This window comes from Neofelis nebulosa, chromosome 18 (genome assembly GCF_028018385.1).
Source record: "Neofelis nebulosa isolate mNeoNeb1 chromosome 18, mNeoNeb1.pri, whole genome shotgun sequence".
NCBI lineage: Eukaryota > Metazoa > Chordata > Mammalia > Carnivora > Felidae > Neofelis > Neofelis nebulosa.
In genome coordinates this window covers 25,260,663-25,279,882 of record NC_080799.1, presented here as the reverse complement: position 1 = coordinate 25,279,882, position 19,220 = coordinate 25,260,663, and the positions used below count along the sequence as shown (strand labels likewise).

At 51.3% G+C, this 19,220-nt stretch overlaps 1 long non-coding RNA gene across 1 annotated transcript; it reads right to left on the bottom strand.

Annotated features, from left to right (window-relative positions):
- Positions 1 to 1,846: 1,846 nt before the first annotated feature.
- LOC131500841 (uncharacterized) lies at positions 1,847 to 16,201 on the bottom strand. Its single transcript, XR_009256494.1, has 3 exons — positions 16,089 to 16,201; positions 5,243 to 5,282; positions 1,847 to 2,090 (listed from the first exon to the last, which is right to left on the bottom strand). It is a non-coding gene; the product is annotated as an uncharacterized LOC131500841 (long non-coding RNA).
- Positions 16,202 to 19,220: the final 3,019 nt, after the last annotated feature.

Sequence of the window (19,220 nt, the reverse complement as noted above, 5' to 3'; positions counted from 1 at the left end):
GTTCATGCTCTGTCTCTCTCAAAAATGAATAAACATCGTAAGAAGGGGGTTTTAAATGGTTTCTCATTAGATAAGTAACAGCACATGCAAAACTTCAAAAAAAAATCAAATAGTACAAAAGGGTATGCAGGGAAAGGTAAGTCTCTCTTCTACCCCGGACCTTAGTGAGTCCTCCAACCTGGGAAGCAACACTGCCAGATTCCAGAATTATTCTGCGCATATATAAATGTAGCTAGAGATTTTTTTTTTTCTTAAGGGCAGACAGGAGCATGTTATGCACAGCCCTCTGTACTGTACTTTTCGAGAGTCTGTTATCTGAGAATCATTCCACATCTGTATCTGTGTCTGTATGTGTGTCTACGTCTGTACCTACATCTACTTGGATGTCCTCTTGCTGTTTTCATGGCAATGTAATATTTCATTAAACGACCATGCCACAACTGCTTTAACCCCAGCGGATGGGCATGTGAGTCCTTTCCGTCATAGGTCCCGTTACACATCATGCTGTGGAGTAAACCCTCTTGCACCTGGCGTGCACGTGGGAGTCTACCTGTGGAGCAGCCGCTCAGTGGTCTGACCGGCTCCCAGGCCGAGCGCACACCGCCCGGTTGCCCCGCAGGGGGCGGCAGCAGACGACGCTCTCGTCAGCCCCGCGTGCCGTGCCCGCCCCCGACTCCGTTGACTGCACTGGGTATTAGCAAACATCAGCCTTGACGGCTCAGAAACAGAATACTGTTGTCTGATTTTGCGTATTCGAGAAGCCCTTCTGGCATTGCCCAGCCTCCTCTTTCCCTTCCCAGGTGAACATGGACGACCGACCGGTTCGGACAGACCGTGATCGAAAACCTGCGGAGGAGACAGTGTGACCTGGCGGGAGTGGAGACCTGCAAGCCGTGAGAGTCACAGGTCGGAGAGCAGGGCGGGGACATCCTTTGGTACCCTTAACCCCCCAGGGAAGGGCACACTCCCTTCTCCGATCAGAGAATGTGAGAAGCCCTGTCGCGTGCCCACCTGAACAGGCAGCTGGGGTTCCACGTGGGCCGCTGGTTCGTCACGCTAAAGAAGTCCAAGACCTGGGCCGCCATCTTGGTTTGGAAAAAACACATTCACATTTCCCATACCCTATTAGCCCAAGTTTTCAGTATGCATATTTGCAAACAACATGACCGTAGAGGGAACAGTAGGACGAAAACCCATGTCCCATCAGCCAACTTTGGTGACTCACATCTTTCAATATTGTTTTATTTATCCCCATTTTTTGTCGGTGTTGTCACTGGAATATTTTAAGGCACATCCAGAGAGTATAGCATTACCCCCATAAATACTTCCATGTGAATCTCCTACCAGTAAGCATTTTCTTCCCCCACCCCGGGATAATGGTAACATCATCATTGTACCTCACACAGCAGCCGAAACTCCTCCATAGCACCTACTCCACAGTCCGTGTTTGGATTTCCCCAGTTGTTTAAAAAAAAAAAAACAGAAAAAAATTCTATAGGTGGTGTGTTTGAAACAGGATCCAAACATGGTCCAAACTTTGCACTTGACACGTCGCTTACATTTCTTAGAATCTGTAATAGAGACTTTAAATATCTTTTATTTATTGTTTTTTAGGTTGTTTGGTTTTCTCTTTTTTTTTGCTGAGGAGACACCACCCACCCCTGCCCCTATTAAATAGGTGGGATATGTCACATTACGCCTCGAACGCATTCAAACACTCTTGCTCACGGAGAAGTTCCTGGCTTTATTTCTCTTTAAATATACATTAGTGACTTCTCTCCCATGATAACAATGCATGTTCGGTGTAGGAAATTGGAAAAGAAAAAGAAGAAAGATGGGGGCTGGGACGGGCTTTTGAAAAAGGAGTCATCTGAGACAAGTTCTCATGTGCTCCAAGAGTGCCTTGGAGTTGTGCAACAGTGCCTCGTACCTTGCCTTTTCTCTCCGCTGCACATTCTAGAAAGAACGGCTCCTGTCGAATGGGTGGGAAACTGCGTCAGCCGTCGACGTGATGGAAGCGTACAGCAGACTGCCTCAAGCTGAAGCGAGCAGGTGCGGATTGGCGAGAGTTAGTTTCACGGCGAACAATTCTGATTGATTAAAGGCATAACTGTCTTTAATGTAAACACAAACACAAAACAAACCTCAAACCTCCAACCCTCACTAGATATACTTTGAACCATGTTAATCTGCTAATACAGGCTAAGCCACAGCACCTTGAGAGGAACTCATTAGCCACTAACGGAGATAGGGTTTGTGCCAAAGCAGGTTATTTTGGTCAAAACGAGCGGTCACACCTGTCGCACTCCCAGAGCACCCTGTGCGGTGGCAATTCTGCACAGTCCCTGTGTTTTGCAGATTTTTTTCTTTGAACTTATTTTTATTTTAAGAGAGAGAGCAGAGCGCGAGTGGGGAAGGGGCAGCGAGAGAGGGAGAGAGAGAATCCCGAGCCGGGTCTATGATGTCAGTGCAGAGTCCGAGGTGAGGGCCTTGAACCCATGAACCGTGAGGTCGTGACCTGAGCCAAAATCAAGAGCCGGACGCTTAACCGACCGAGCCACCCAGGCACCTCTTTGTGTATATGTTGTAAAGCTTATATTTAAATGCTCTTTTGAAAAAAATCATACAAGCACATGATAAAACAAAACAGAAGGCAGTGTAGAGTACGAAGACCAACCCTTCCATCCTGCTCCCCTCACCACGAGTCTACCACCTTCTCTCAAGACGCAAGTGCCCTTGCCCGTTCTTCCAGAAGTGAGCTACGCGTGTGGAAGCACGTATGTCCCCCACTTGCTCTTGACGTAGATAGTAGCGTACTCTGCACGTTATTTACTCTACAGTTTGCTTTTCGAATTCCACGGTGAGCCTTAGAGACTGTGCCAGGTCGGTGCACACAGACCCATCGCATTCTTTCATATAGCTGCATATCCTCCAGTTGTGTGAGTGCGCCATAACCTCTTGAACCCAGCTCTCCTCGGTTACAGCTGTGATGCAGCTGTGAGGCTGCAGTCAATATTCTGGAACGTACATCTTTGTACATATAGGGTAAACTCTTAAAGGCAGAACTGCTGAGTGGAAGGGTGTACATTTTAAATGCGGGGTGGGGGGGGCACCTGGCTGGCTCAGTCGGTAGAGCATGCAACTGACTCTTGATCTCAGGGGTCGTGAGTTCAAGCCCCACATTGGGTGTGGGGCCTACTTAAGAAAAAAAAAAAAAACACGAGGGCGCCTGGGTGGCTCTGTCAGTTAAGCATCTGACTTCCGCTCAGGTCACCATCTTGCGGTCCGTGAGTTTGAGCCCTGCGTCAGGCTCTGTGCTGACAGAGAGGGGATTGTGGGGGGGCGGGAGGCGGGTAAGCATCTTCATGATGAAACAAGGAGTTCCTTGAAACTGGCAAACTCTTGAGGCCCCCGTGGATGTTCTACGAAAGGGACAGGAGCAGACAGTTGCCACCTGCCTCCTGTGGGAATTCTGTAGTCCTCAAACTGCCTGCAAGGTTTGGGGCTTCAAGGGTTCAAGGAGATTGTGCATATTTATTACTAACGTGGGATGTGGGAGAGAGAACACTGATGTGAAACCTAGTCTAGTTAAAGGTTATCGAGCCCAAGCAACATTTCTGAAAGTCTGAAAGGGAAGCTGAAATATACGATAAAAGCCAATGAGGAAATATTACTAAGAATAAGATTGTCAGGGCTCCTGGGTAGCTCAGTCGGTTAAGTGTCCAATTTTGGCTCAGCTCATGAATTCACGGTTCAGGAGTTCAAGCCCCATATTGGGCTGTGTGCTGACAGCTCAGAGCCTGGAGCCTGCTTCAGATTCTGTGTCTCCCTCTCTCTCTGCCCCTGCCCTGCTCACATTCTCTCTCTCTCTCTCTCTCTCTCTCTCAAAAATAAAATAAACATTAAAAAGAAAAATGAAAAAAAAAGAATATGATTATCTAATAATTCTTAAAAAAAACAAACCCTCCTACTCTTTTTTTTTTTTTTTTTTAATTTTTTTTCAACGTTTTTTATTTATATTTGGGACAGAGAGAGACAGAGCATGAACGGGGGAGGGGCAGAGAGAGAGGGAGACACAGAATCGGAAACAGGCTCCAGGCTCCGAGCCATCAGCCCAGAGCCTGACGCGGGGCTCGAACTCACGGACCGCGAGATCGTGACCTGGCTGAAGTCGGACGCTTAACCGACTGCGCCACCCAGGCGCCCCCCTCCTACTCTTAATAAAAAACTTCTGGTCCTTAAAAAACAACAACAACAACAAAAAAAACGGGCTCTTAGAATCTTCTACCTGCAGGTGGCTGTCATAATTTAGAAGGATATTCTGACATGGGCTGGCATGGCACCAGTTTTCTAAGCTATGCTGGCTCCTCTCTGTGGGAAGAGACAGAAAGTCACCCGGGAGCAGATTGCTGGTCTTCAGGGGCTCAGGTGAAAAGACCTGCCAAAGGTCATGGAATGAGAAGCAAGGACACAAGCAAGGAGGCTTAAGAGAAACCTCAGTGCAGAAGGGTTCTGTCTTTCCCGGCATGCTCTGGGGTGGGCGGAGACGGAAAGGGGTTGAGGCCGAGTGAAGGGATGTGTACACAGGGTCCCAGGCCTTCTGGAAGAAACCCCCAGCCCCAAAGTTAGGGAAGCCTGTGAGAGACGAAGTGCAGTGGGCCCGGCCAAGCCCCTGCAGAAAATATTCCTCCTGCAGGGCAGAAAAGTCCAGGCTGATCACAGGCCACCTCAGGGCCTCAGGGTGGTTCTGACAGGTCTGGTCACCGTCACTGAGACTCTAAGTCCTTCAGGAGCCAACTCAGCCCAGAAGTGGAGGATGATAGCATGAGAGGCAAGAAGTGGAAACTCTAGGCTGTTGCCGGCAGGGCCTGTCCCATCAAGGACACCGTCATAGCGAGCGACAGGCCCGCAGCCTGCCCGGGAGCCGTGACCAGGCTGCAGTGCCGGTGGACCGGCCAGGCCAGCCAGCGCCTCCCCCACCCCACCCCGACACCTGGCACTTGAAAGCAGGACAGCCCCATTTGAACTTCACAACATGACACCGAAGTTCCAGATCCCCTTGTTATCACCGTGCAACCCAACTGCTTTTCTTTCCTGCTCGGGACCATGCCGATCAGTCTCATCGTGTCTCAGATCATACATACAGACGTACGTACACAGATCTGCTTCAGTTCTCGCCGATGAGGCTTTGTTTTGTTTTCCTCTTTAAGCAAAGCACTTTAAGAAGATTTTATTTTGTTACCTGTAACAGATCTTCACTGAGGACTTCTGTTTTCTCAGCTCTGTGGGAAAAAATGAAAAGCTCAGAGTCAGAAATCCAGAAATGCAAAGGAACTCGTGAAATGTAATAATGACTATCCCAGAGTTTAAAACAAAACAGCTAGGGACGGACGGCTGGGTGGCTCGGTCGGTCGAGCGTTCAACTCGTGACTTCAGCTCAGGTCATGATCCAGGGTCGTGGGATCAAACCCCACGTCGGGCTCCGTGTGGAGGGTGGCGCCTGCTTGGGGTTCTCTCCGTCTCCCTCGGCCCCTGTCTCCCCCCGTTCCCCGCTTGTGTATGCACGCTCTCGCTCTCTAAAATAAAAAAATAAAAAATAAACAAAACAGGCAGAAATGAATGATAACATGGGGAGAAATTCCACCGATGTTGACATCAGAGGGCTCCTTGAGCAAAACCAAAGAAAAAAAACCAGCAAACAAAAGTCTGCAAAGAATAGCAACCCCAAACAAGAACAAAGCCTCAAGACCAGTGGCTCCCAGACCTGGGCGTGTACAGAATCACTGAGGGTGGGGAGTGTGCTCATTTAAAATGCCAGTTTCCAGGCCTCACCTCTGTTCAAAAGCAGGTCTGGAACAAGATCCTGCTTCTTTAAGAGGCCCTTTCCTCCCAGAATTCCATGGCCGAGACCCACAGGCCACCCTTGCAGAAAAGACTGCTCTAGAGGCGCCTCGCTGGCTCAGTCGGTAGAATGTGCAACTCTAGATCTGGGGGTCATGAGTTTGAGCCCCGCATTGGGCATGGAGCCTACTTAAAATAAATTTAAAAAATAAAATAAAAAAAGACCGCTGTAGAGAAGCCGAACCTTCAGTTCCTAAAATGATCATTTCTGAGCTGCACAGCCTTACTGAAACAAGTTTGTCACAAGTCCAGGAACGTGATTCAATACTACACACACAAATAGTAACAACTGAGTACTCCTTCCTTCAGGCATCTCATCTTTACTTTAAAAAGAAACAAAGTATTTTCACAGCTTTTTCCCACTCATGCTTTCCAATTATCATTAACTATGTAGACCTTTCCAGAAAGCCGACCTGGCGGCCGTCAACCGGCAGAGGAACATCCTGAGTTGCTCGAGCCTCAGTTGCCAGATCACGGTACTTTCCGAGGAGTCCTCTGCAGTCCAAAGGGGCAGCACTGTTGCTGTACGTAATACCCAGAATGATGGCAATCGAGGTGCCATAGTGGGACTTCTGGTTCAAACGGCGATCTCAGTCGAGTCATTTGACACCCTGTAATCAAGTCATTTGATTACAAAGCAAATCAATGTATTTCTTATCCTTGTTTTCATTTTACCGACCAGACCCTTTGCTTTCAATTTAGAGAGAGGTACTTTACCTAAAAAGGTATCTGGAGACTGAAATCTATGTGGAACATATTATGCGAAAATGTTAACATACAGCTTGAAGATAAGTTGACACTGTGTTTCCTGCCTTTATGGACACTCAGCCACATATTACATTGATGAAATTAATTTTAGAAAGAGATCCAAAATCTCTTCTTAATCAGGTTTATTTCTGGGCTTTCTAGTCTGTTCCATTCATGTATCTTTTTTATGCCAATACCATCCTATTTTGATGACTACTGCTTTGTAATATACAGCCGACCCTTGACCAACATAGGAGTTAGGGGTGTTGACCCTGTGCAGTGAAAAATTGGCACGTAACTTTTAACTCCCTGAAAATTTAACTACTAGTAGCTACTGGTGACCAGAAACATCACTGAGAACATAAATAGTTGGCTAACATGTATTATATGTTACGTGCATTATTTAATGTCTTCTTACAATAAAGAAAGTTAGAAAATGTAATTACTTTTTAAAATTTTTTAATATTTACTTTTGAGAGAGAGAGAGAGAGAGAGAGAGAGAGAGAGAGAGAGAGTGTGTGTGTGTGTGTGTGTGTGTGTGTGTGTGTGCAGGTGAGGGACAGACAGAGGGAGACAGAATCCAAACCAGGCTTCAGACTCTGAGCTGTTAGCACAGAGCCCAATGCAGGGTTCGAACTCACGAACTGCGAGACCATGACCTGAGTCGAAGTTGGACGCTTAACCGACTGAGCCAGCCAGGCACCCCTAGAAAGAAAATGTTACTAAGCAAATTGTATGGAAGAGAAAGTACATCTACAGTATAGTACTGTACAAAATCTGCATATAAGTGGACCCATGCAATTCAAACCCACGTTGTTCAAGGATCAAGGAGTTTGAAATCGGGAAGTGTGACGCCTCCAGCCTTGTTCTTCTAGCTCAGGATTGCTTTTGCTGTTTCAGTCGTTTGTGGTTCCATGTGGATTTTACAATTGTTTTTCTTTTTTTTGTGAAGAATGCCATTAGAATTTTGATAGGAACTGTACTGAATCTGTAGACAGCTTTGGGTAGTATGGAGGTTTTAATAATATTAAATACAGGCTATCTGGGAAGATTACTTTTCGTGATGAATCATGAGTCTGGAATGTAACATACAAATTGGGGTGGCTCCTTCACACAAAGATACCCCCATTGGTCTATGCTATCCCCACCTTAATTTTAGGGAACCACCATGGTCCCTACCTCCCCCAATATGTGCTCCAAATGACTCGGTCTTTCTCATCACTGTGTCTGGTCCGAGGCTCAGCCCTTTCTATGCTGAACTGTTTGGGAGTGTTCATCTTTACCAGAGAATGTGCCAGTAGAATTTTTACCCAGGGAAAGTCTAGCAATTACTCAGAATACTGGCCACGGTGCCCATTCAAAGAGTGTATCAGCCACAGAAACTTGGTTTTTACGGAGATGTGATTTTTTTTTAAGTTGACTTATTTATTTTGAGAGAGCCAGGGAGAGTGTGAATAGGGGAGGGGCAGAGAGAGAGGGAGAATCCCAAGCAGGCTCCTCGAGATCAGTGCACAGAATCTGATGCAGGGCTCAATCTCACAATCTGAACTGCGAGATCTTTCAACTGATCGATAACACAGCTTTACACATTAAAGATATTAATGCTCCGTGGTGGCTGCTCCTGTTTCCAACTAGTCATTGGCCATAATTTTAATTATGAGATAGGCAGACAGAAGTTTAATTCTTGTGTGCTTAAGTTCACAATGGTGGTTTTATTTGCGTGGTTATCTTTTATTGTTCATTCTCTGTACTTTTATGCCAGAGCATGAAGAACTTTCCATCTTTTCCTCCATTCTGTGGTTCTGGGTTTTCACTTGAAACTCTTCATCCGTTTGGAATCGACTTTGGCCCCTAATGGTGAGGTAAAATCTAACCCGCCTGCTTTTTCCAGTGCTAACCTGTTGTTTCGTACTGTTTCCTCCCTGTCTTCTGACGCCTCCTTACCTCATGGCGCCTTCTTAAATCTCCCAGGGCCGGTTCCCAGGTGGTAGCAGGAGCCCCGTCTCACCAGCGTGGGAGCGCAGCCGGGAGGCTCGGGCGGCCAAGGTCAGACAGAGAGCTGGGGGACCACACGGACTCAAGTCCAGTTACTCTTTACTAGACTCCAGCTGCCCCACAGGAGTCTTCGTTTTCTTAAGCCCTCACCTAAAAGCTTTGAAAACATTATGGAACGGACTATCAGAAGAAGCCGATTATTCAGGGAAAGGAATTTCATGGGATCGCCAGATCTCATCACGGAGAGATGAGACAGCTGCCCATCTCAGCTTTTCTGGGCAAGGCTCTCACAGACGTCAAGTGTGTGTTCTGGAGAACAGCGGAACACCACCCACCTACACGGGAGGTAGACACCTGTAAACGGCGCTTCTCCACAGATGTGTTTCTAGCGTGGGAGCCGTGACTACACATCTCTCCAGGAGCTAGCCTGGGGTTCTTGGCCACGGGCTTGAAGAGGTCTGTGGAGTCCGCGAAATTCTCTGCCAATTTGTGTGTGTGGATGATTTTTGGGGGGGGGGGGGGAGAGGCCGTCAGAACCTCCCTGTAACATCTACAGGGAGCAAGGTTTCTATTCCTAAAGACTGTTCTAAGAGTCAAAGGCTGCAGTTAAGTCCACTGCCCTGTGACCTGCTGATCACTTCTTTAGAAGTTATATTAACATATATTGCCGGGGCGCCTGGGTGGCTCAGTCAATTAAGCATCCGACGTCAGCTCCTGTCACGATCCCGCGATGTGTAGGTTTGAGCCCCGTGTTGGGCTCTGTGCTGACAGCTCAGAGCCCGGAGCCTGCTTCGGATTCTGTGTCTCCCTCTCTCTCTGCCCCTCCCCTGCTCACATTTTCTCTCTCTCTCTCTCTCTCTCTCAAAAATAAAAACCTTTTAAAAATTAAAACTAACGAACAAATAAAAACCTATTGCCACATAGGCTCCATTTCAAATTTCTCTTCCAGTTCCTTCCTCAGTCCAAGTGCACTGTGATTGTTTTCTCCATACGGTTAGGCTACCTCGATTCAGTATTCTGCCTTTAAGCCACACGCCTGCCAATCTTATGACTGAGCCTTGGAACAAAGGCTCAAACATCAGACACACTACAAGGTGTGTGGCTCCAAAAGCAGAGGGAAAATGCTTGTAGATTTCCACTGAGAACCACTCAGATTAGGACATTCGCACTTAAACACGACTTCACCTTACCACATTTCTGGAACGCCTAATTAGGGTGAAATCACACGCCCTTTAGACAATATTGCTAGAAACAATTATACAGCTACACATTATTTTCGAGTCTAACCAATTACATGAGGGATGAAAAAGAAATTGCTGAAAGAAAAGGAAAAGGAAAAGGAGAAATAAAAACATAGATAATACATACGTAGAAATCCAAAGAAGTAACAAAAATGATCAGCTGTGACTAATTTAGCACATCTTTATTTAGTACATAAAGATATAGACAGACATTAACATCACTCACGTTTGCCAACTGAACTAATCAGGCACTCTTCCAATGACAACAAAGCCCTCAGGAAGCACAGAAAACCTTTGTGTGTAGAAAGAGATGTGCCAGGCTCATGGGAAAGGACATCAATCCTCCCCAAAGTTTAGTTCACAGATATGCCAGGCCATCAATGCCTGGGATTTACTTATTTTTGGGTTCTCAGGACCCACCCCATAGCAGGGACCCACTAAATATATGGATTAATGTGCTCTCGACCAATCACAATCATAGCATTTTTCTAGGAACTAGAAACGATACCAAAATTCACTTCTACACAGAAATGGGAGACAGCAACTGAAAAAGGAAAGCCAAAGGAGCCCAGCTCTGCCAGATTGAGAACACATTACACACCCACAGTTATTATTAGCACAGTGTGGTGTCGGTGCGCACAAACACACCCACCCGAAGCCACGTGTCGATGAAAACAAAGTCAACAGAAAGTCGAGGCAGGTGTGAGAATTCTATGGTTCAAAAAAGAGAAGCATCTGAAACAAATGGAAAAGCGAATAATCACTGCGTCACCGACTTCAGTAAATAACATCCAGACGTAACCCGAATCACGCCAACCCCTCCCTTCTTCGCCCCTAAAGCCATGGTGCTAACTAGTTTCTCACGTCAGTCCCATGCCATTGTCCTGCTCTGGGGGCCATCACCTCTCCCTTAGGCTGCTGCCATCGCTTCCTGCTTCCTGACTCGACTTTCACTCGTGTCCCTTCCCCTTCCTCCACAGTCCTGGCTCACCTGCCACCACAGGACACCTCCTCAATCACCAGCTTGGCTTCCTCAACCTTCTGCACAGATGGGCTCCCCCAATTCTACTGCAGTGGTCCTCAAACCACGATCCCCCAAAACTGGCCCGGAAGCTTTTCGAACAATGGTCCTCCACCGATGAGCACAAAGGCCGATCGATACTGCCCGTCTCTAAGAGTCGACGTCCACGGCCACAGGTGTTCGTGTGTTTTAGTCCTGCCATCTTGGGGTTGTCTGAGGAACGTTACACATCCTAGCGTGTCCAAGAAGGTAAAAGCCATGAGAGTAGTGAAAAGGTTCTAAGGGGAGATGAACAAGCATGATGCAAATTAAGGACATGAGAAGCTTCACTGTGAGAAATGATGCCTCCACAGATGTTCACAGACACATATGGGGCACATTCATTTCAACCTTAGCAGAAAAAATTAAAAATTGTCTATTTTGGGGAAAGATGGCTGTCAGTTATTATTAAGCAAAGAAAATAAGGGTACACTGGTTTTAAACCTTGTTTATTAATGTTGATTTATTTTGAGAGAAGAGAGAAGAGAGAGAGAGAAGAGAGAGAGAGAGAGAGAGAGAGAGAGAGAGAATGAATCCTAAGCAGGCTTCAAGCTATCAGCGCAGAGCCTGACACGGGATGGGGCTCGAACCCATGAACCGTGGGATCATGACCTGAGCCGAAATCAAGAGCTGGTTACTTAACTATGAGCCACCTAAGTCCCCTGATTTTAGAGCTTCAAAGCTTTTAAGAACCAACTTACTCTATCTATTGGATGGAAATGCATCCAGAGGCTTGTGAATTTAAACACCACAATTGCTCTGGACTTAAGAACATATGGATCTACAAACAGCCGTTAGTTCACTACCTCATTGGAAAATAAGAGCTGGACAGACTTTTTCCACTGCTAGCAATCAGATAGCGTTGCCTTTTTCCAATTTAAAGCAAACAAACAAAACATGAAGTTAAAGGACAAGATTAGGTTAGGTTTCCCCCGAGAATTTTTCTTCTCCCTGGGAATTCTCTACCACCCATCACCCCTACCTTCCTGTTCTCAAGATTATTCAGGTGTCCCATGTCCGAGAAGGCTTCACGGACCCCTGGGCACGTCTCAGCGACCCCATGCCAGCGCCCACGCTACATCTATCCTGCACCCACCGTACCTAGTGAAGTAGAAGTACTTTCGTGTATTTCCCCAAGGTACAGACGGGCATGGGTTCAAGTGGCCAGTCCTGTCTATGCATCAAAGTATCCAGCGACCATGTGGCAGGTACCAAGCTGGTAGACTTCTAAATGTTCACACTGACAGGGAGCTGGTCACTGCTTGGAAGAATTTCTGTGCAGTTCTGAACATTTATTTTCATTTGAGTACCTGGTCACTCAGTCTACCATTTCTACTATAAACGCTTTAGGAGGCAGAAATTTAACGAACCCATTCAGAAATGATAGAAAAACTGCTAATGAAACATGAATGGAGAGATCAAGTGGACAACCAGGCCGAAGTATCTCTGATAAGGAAGACACTTAAAAAAAAGAACTGTGAGAAAGGACAGAGAGAACCATGCTGGGACCAATCAAAAGGAAGGAGTCTAGGCAAGTAATGAATAAGCTGTAATTCACAGGGAATAGCAAGACTTCAGAAACGAGTCTTGAAACCTGGAGAGCTGAGATGAACTTAATATTGCTTTCGTGTCACTGGCTACAAAGAGGCTCCTCCTATTCAAAAGCAGTTTCTTCTATAAACCACAGGGTCGGTCGGATTTTCAACAGAATCCGCTTTATTTTCTGAATCTTGTATCAAACCTGTACCTAGTCGTGAATGCGTTCCCTCAAGATTCTGTCCCTGCACTCATTACGTAATGTACCTGAGGATAAGAACGTGAACTTGTTTACCTTGTCATGTATAAATAAATCAAGATGTGGCATTCATACTTCCTAAGGCCTGCTAGAATAAGTACAACCGGCTGTATTCAAATTATCTGCTTGTAGGTCTCTCTCCCCACTCAAATTCCTAGGAATCCGTTATCTTTTTCACCCCAGCATTTGACAGGTTCTCAGCAGACAGGTGTTGAACCGAAACTGGCGATTAAAAAACAAAATTGACAACTGGCAATTAAATGACCAAATAACACATACAGAAAACTCATCAAGAAATACAAATATGGGACACATTCATTTCAACCTTAACAGAAAAAATTAAAATAGGTAGATTTTTTACAAGACAGCATCTAATGTTACCAGCCTAACGGTGAAACACGACATTCATCATATCACGCACGGTGACATACGATCCAGTGTAAATTATCTGCCGCACCGTAACTCAATGACAGCACTATCGTTTCACAGACAATTTAGCAATACTAGGACGACATAAAATGTCCTCCGAACGTCATGATGTCATCAGAAGAAAATAATTTAGAGAGGAATAGCTATGACCATTAAAATTTCGATTGGCCATGTCGGACCAAAGTGGAGGCCCAGACGTCCCACGTATGGATAAAATCCAGCTCAAGCTAGCTAAGCCGGTTGGAAGACAATTGTGAGTCCAGGTTAAAAAAAAAAAACAAAAAACAGTTCAAACCGTAAGAGACTCTTAAATACGGAGAACAAACTGAGAGTTGATGGGGGGTGGGGGGGGAGAGGAAAGCGGGTGATGGGCCTTGAGGAGAGCACCTGTTGGGATGAACACTGGGTGTTGTATGGAAACCAATTTGACAGTACATTTCATTAAAAAAAAAAAAAAAAAAGAAGAAAGAAAAAACCCCGCAAGCTTGAACTAACTAAGGCCACCGAGAGGCAGAGACCAAGTCAGAGATGGTCCAGAGGCAGAGCTGCCAGATGGCAGGGAGAGCCTGGATATAAAGAAGATGGAGGAGAAAGAGGGGGATCGCAGGTGACAGAGGAGATGTGGTTTCCGGCATTCAGTGCGCCAGGGCGGGTGTCCACAAACTCTTCCTGCAAAGGGCCAGGCGGTAAATAGCATGGGCTCCGTGGGCCATACGGTCACCGTGAGATCTGCTTGACTGTGCTGCTGCAGTGCGTGGCTGTGATCCAATAACCCTTTTTCACAAAACAGGCAGTGGGCAGGATTTGGCCTACAGGCCAGAGGTTGCTGACCCACGGCCTAAGGAATACAGGGAAAGAAGGCCAATTTGAGGATGCAGTTCATGAGCTGAATTCCAGCAGGACATTTCAATAGAGAAGTTCAAGGCAAAGATCAATCTGGAGATGAAGAGATGCCAGGACTAGAGACATAAAATTAAGGAGCACCCAGAGGGGGGGTCAGTCTTGATCAAGCATCTTGATCTTAAGCCGAGACTCTTGATCTCGGCTCAGGTCACGATCTCCCGGTTTGTGAGTTTGAGCCTCGCGTCAGGCTCCACCCTCACAGCGTGGAGCCTGCTTGGGATTCTCTTTTCCTCTCTCTCTGCCCCTTCCCTGCTTGTGTGTGCTCCCTCTGTCTCTCTCTCTCTCGCTCTCGCTCTCTCTCTCAAAATAAATAAATAAACTTAAAAAAAAAAGACATCAAGTTGAAAGTCATCAGCCGTGTGGCGGTAGGTATGGGGATAGGACCAGGGATACGGTCTGAGAGGACAGAAGATGAGGCACACCTCCCAGTCCAAATACGGGGGCGCACATGCAACGGCACTTCAGATCACTGTGGCCCTGGAAAGGCAGGGACATTATAATCTAACCCCCCTTAACTCAAACTTTTTAAAAAAGAGGGCCCTATTTTCACTTGGGGTTCTCATTCCCTTTTCCAAAATAAATAAACATTAAACTTTCAAATTCACAGAAGAGAACGAAAACTTCCCACTGGCTAGAAAATAAGGGAGTGCTCCAGTGTTTTTTTCTTTTGAAATATTTTACGCTCCAAAATTATATACTAGGGGGTATAGCTCAGGGATAGAGCATCTGACTGCAAAATTATGTGACATATACGTAAAGCACAACGAACGATGATAAAGCAAACGTCCCATCCCCATCTCAAGAAAGCGTTCACTACCAAAACACCACGGTCCAACTTTTCATTCGGTAAGAATCAGTCTCGCACCCGGAGGTCAGAGCAGGCAGCCCAAGGCCAGATAAAGCTTGCAGATATATTTTCTCTGGCCTACGTCCAGCGGTTTCTTTTCTTTTCCTTTTTCACTGCTGATACTTAAGTATCGATAAACTTCACAAAAAGATCAGCGTTCTGGAGTATCCTTAAAAGTGGGAAGATGGGTGTTCCTGCACCCACATTCCCCATGTCCACAGGTAGCTAGACTTGCCAAGAGCAAGCAAGCCTGTGCAATGAGCTAGTTTTGCTATTCCTCGCCTCTCTCTACTGCCTTACATCTACCTTCCCTTCGCTTATTAATTTTACCTGCCTGGCACTTGAGTCTGTGACCCCTAGTTACAGAACATCATTGTGGTTTCTAACTTTTTGGAGTAAGGGGGCATTACGTAGAGTAAAAGGCAAAACAACAAAACAAAAAACAAAAAACCATCTCAGACTCTCTCAATAGGAGCATTACTACTCAGTAAACCAGCTCCATAAGCCCTTATCCATCATTTTGAAATCTAAAAAACAAGGTGTTTTGGCAACTTATTTGCTAACAAAACTTGACCTGAACTAATATGAAACCATTTACAATCTTTAAGTGTTCCATTTAGCATGAAGTACCTTTATATTTTCACTCTAGAAATATTAACATATTCAACGAAGGGCTGCTGACGCACACCATGGATTATACAGTAACAGCATATGTATATTTTTACTTTTCTAAAATCTGAAAAGGGGGCGCCTGGGTGGCTCCGTTGGTTAAGCGTCCGACTTTGGCTCGGGTCATGGTCTCGCGGTCCGTGAGTTCGAGCCCCGCGACAGGCCCTTTGCTGACAGCTCAGAGCCTGGGCAGGGGGCGGGGTGGGGGGGAGGCCTGGGGAAAGCTTGGGTCCAGACCCCAGAGGACGATGCTCAGCGGGGCGGGGCAATGGGCGGCGGGGACCCGCGCGGGGGGCGTCCCGGGAGGCTGGCCCGCCCCGCTGTTCCCGGGCGCTCGGACGGTGGCTCCGAGCTGGGTGCGTGGCCCAGCCCTCCTCCCTGGCCCGCAGCGGACCCGGCGCAGAGCGGGCGGCAGGGTGGCCGGGCCGGAGCGCGGGGCCCCTACACCGACCCCCGGTCCCCGGCCCGCGCGCTCTCGGCCGCCCGGCACGGCTCACTCACCTGCCCACGGTCTGCTTGGCGAGCTGCTTCATGTGGTTCAAGGGCAGCGGCAGCGGCGGCCCGCGGGGCTCGGGCCTGGTGCGGCTACATCGCTTCCAGGCCGAGGCCGAGGCGGAGGCGGAGGCGGAGGCGGAGGAGGAGGCGGCGGCGGCGGCGGCGCCGGCAGCGGCTGCTGCCGCTGCTGCGCCTGATCCTCTGGCAGCGGCGGCTTCGCCTGCTGCTGCGGCTGCCCCTGCGGCTGCTGCGGCGGCGGGGGCTGCGCCCGCTGCACCTGCTGCTGCCGCTGCGGCTGCTGTTGGTGCGGCTACTGTGGCAGCGGCGGCTGCGCCTCCGGCGGCTGAGGCTCCTGCGGCTGCTACTGCGGCGGCTGAGCGGCGGCCGCGGCGGCGGCGGCGGCTGCTCCCGGGCCGGAGCTCCGCCCTCGCCGCCTGGCTGCTGCTGCGGCTACTGAGGCGGCGGCGGCGGCGCTTCCTGCGGCTGCTACTGCGGCGGCTGAGCGGCGGCCGCGGCGGCGGCTGCTCCCCGGCCGGAGCTCCGCCCTCGCCGCCTGGCTGCTGCTGCGGCTACTGAGGCGGCGGCGGCGGCGCTTCCTGCGGCTGCTACTGCGGCGGCTGAGCGGTGGCTGCCGCGGCTGCTGCTCCCGGGCCGGGGCCCCGCCCTCGCCGCCTGGCTGCTGCTGCGGTTACTGCGGCGGCGGCGGCGGCGGCGCTTCCTGCGGCTGCTACTGCGGCGGCTGAGCGGTGGCTGCCGCGGCTGCTGCTCCCCGGCCGGAGCTCCGCCCTCGCCGCCTGGCTGCTGCTGCGGTTACTGCGGCGGCGGCGGCGGCGCTTCCTGCGGCTGCTACTGCGGCGGCTGCTGCTCCCGAGCCGGGGCCCCGCCCTCGCCGCCTGGCTGCTGCTGCGGTTACTGCGGCGGCGGCGGCGCTTCCTGCGGCTGCTACTGCGGCGGCTGAGCGGTGGCTGCCGCGGCTGCTGCTCCCGGGCCGGGGCCCCGCCCTCGCCGCCTGGCTGCTGCTGCGGCTACTGAGGCGGCGGCGGCGGCGCTTCCTGCGGCTGCTACTGCGGCGGCTGAGCGGCGGCCGCGGCGGCGGCTGCTCCCCGGCCGGAGCTCCGCCCTCGCCGCCTGGCTGCTGCTGCGGTTACTGCGGCGGCGGCGGCGGCGCTTCCTGCGGCTGCTACTGCGGCGGCTGAGCGGTGGCTGCAGCGGCTGCTGCTCCCGGGCCGGGGCCCCGCCCTCGCCGCCTGGCTGCTGCTGCTGCGGTTACTGCGGCGGCGGCGGCGGCGCTTCCTGCGGCTGCTACTGCGGCGGCTGAGCGGTGGCTGCCGCGGCTGCTGCTCCCCGGCCGGAGCTCCGCCCTCGCCGCCTGGCTGCTGCTGCGGCTACTGAGGCGGCGGCGGCGGCGCTTCCTGCGGCTGCTACTGCGGCGGCTGAGCGGTGGCTGCCGCGGCTGCTGCTCCCGGGCCGGGGCCCCGCCCTCGCCGCCTGGCTGCTGCTGCGGTTACTGCGGCGGCGGCGGCGGCGCTTCCTGCGGCTGCTACTGCGGCGGCTGCTGCTCCCGAGCCGGGGCCCCGCCCTCGCCGCCTGGCTGCTGCTGCGGCTACTGAGGCGGCGGCGGCGGCGCTTCCTGCGGCTGCTACTGCGGCGGCTGAGCGGCGGCCGCGGCGGCGGCTGCTCCCCGGCCGGAGCTCCGCCCTCGCCGCCTGGCTGCTGCTGCGGCTACTGAGGCGGCGGCGGCGGCGCTTCCTGCGGCTGCTACTGCGGCGGCTGAGCGGTGGCTGCCGCGGCTGCTGCTCCCCGGCCGGAGCTCCGCCCTCGCCGCCTGGCTGCTGCTGCGGTTACTGCGGCGGCGGCGGCGGCGCTTCCTGCGGCTGCTACTGCGGCGGCTGAGCGGTGGCTGCCGCGGCTGCTGCTCCCCGGCCGGAGCTCCGCCCTCGCCGCCTGGCTGCTGCTGCGGTTACTGCGGCGGCGGCGGCGGCGCTTCCTGCGGCTGCTACTGCGGCGGCTGAGCGGTGGCTGCCGCGGCTGCTGCTCCCGGGCCGGGGCCCCGCCCTCGCCGCGTCACTTCCAGGGGCGCCTCCCGCCTGGGGCCGCGCGGGGCCGGGATGGCAGATGATCGCCAGGCTCGGGCGCGGCGCGCGGCCTGGCCCCCGCCGCCCCCCCAACCCGGGCTGCCCCGCCCAGCGAGCGGAGCCCCGCGTTCAGGCGCTGCCTTGGTGGGAGGGGGCAGCAGGCGCCAGTGGCGTGACCCCGCGGTCCTGGAGGCCGGGAACAGCCACACCCGGGCACGGGGCGGGGACCCGCGGGGGGGGGGGGGGGCGGTAGTGGGGGGGGGGGGCGATGGTGGGAGAGGAAGACGGGAGGGTTTGGGGTACCCGGGAGCTTCCGGATGCCCCCGTTAGGACTGTGGCCACGCGCGGGTGTAGACCTGTTTCTACGCTCCCAGGTGGATGGGTGCTGTCACTGTGTACATTTCATGTCAATTACAAGAAATTGTTACCTGGAAACCACAAGCTGCAGAGCCCTGTGCGCTTTGATTGGACTTCCCGGAAAGTCCAGGGCCGGTCGCATTTTCCGCCGCAGGTGCTCACAGGCACCTGGGGACCGCCAGGGATGGCCGCGGGGCAGTGGGGGGAGGGTAAGGGGTGGGAGGTCATGGGCAGGGGTCGCGCGGACCCTAGCAGCCCCGCGTGAGGTGTGGCGTTGCCTAGAAACGCCTGATTGTGATTTGATCAGTAGCCTCCCGCAGGCCTCCGTTTGGAGACACTTAGCGGGACTGTCTGACTGCGCTGGACGCTTTTTGCCGAGCGGACCAGGTCAGTTCTGTGACCCGCGGCGATGTCCTTTTCGTTTGGTGGCCTGGGCCATTCCCTAGAGCAAGTGGGTGGCGGTGTGGCTTCCTTCACTGACCGCATCTCTGAGGTCATCAAAGATGTGCGGATGGAGGGAACCGAAAAGGTGGGAGAAGGGCCTGACTCTGACCGAAAAGAGAGTGAAGGGAGTCGGGAAACCTTAAGATGGGAGAATCAGAGACTTAAACGTCTTTGTAGTCACCTGGAAGAGAAGTATGAAGCCTCGGAGCTTCAAATAAAGCGGCAGACTCTTAGCTACCGATACGAGCTACAACAGAAAGAG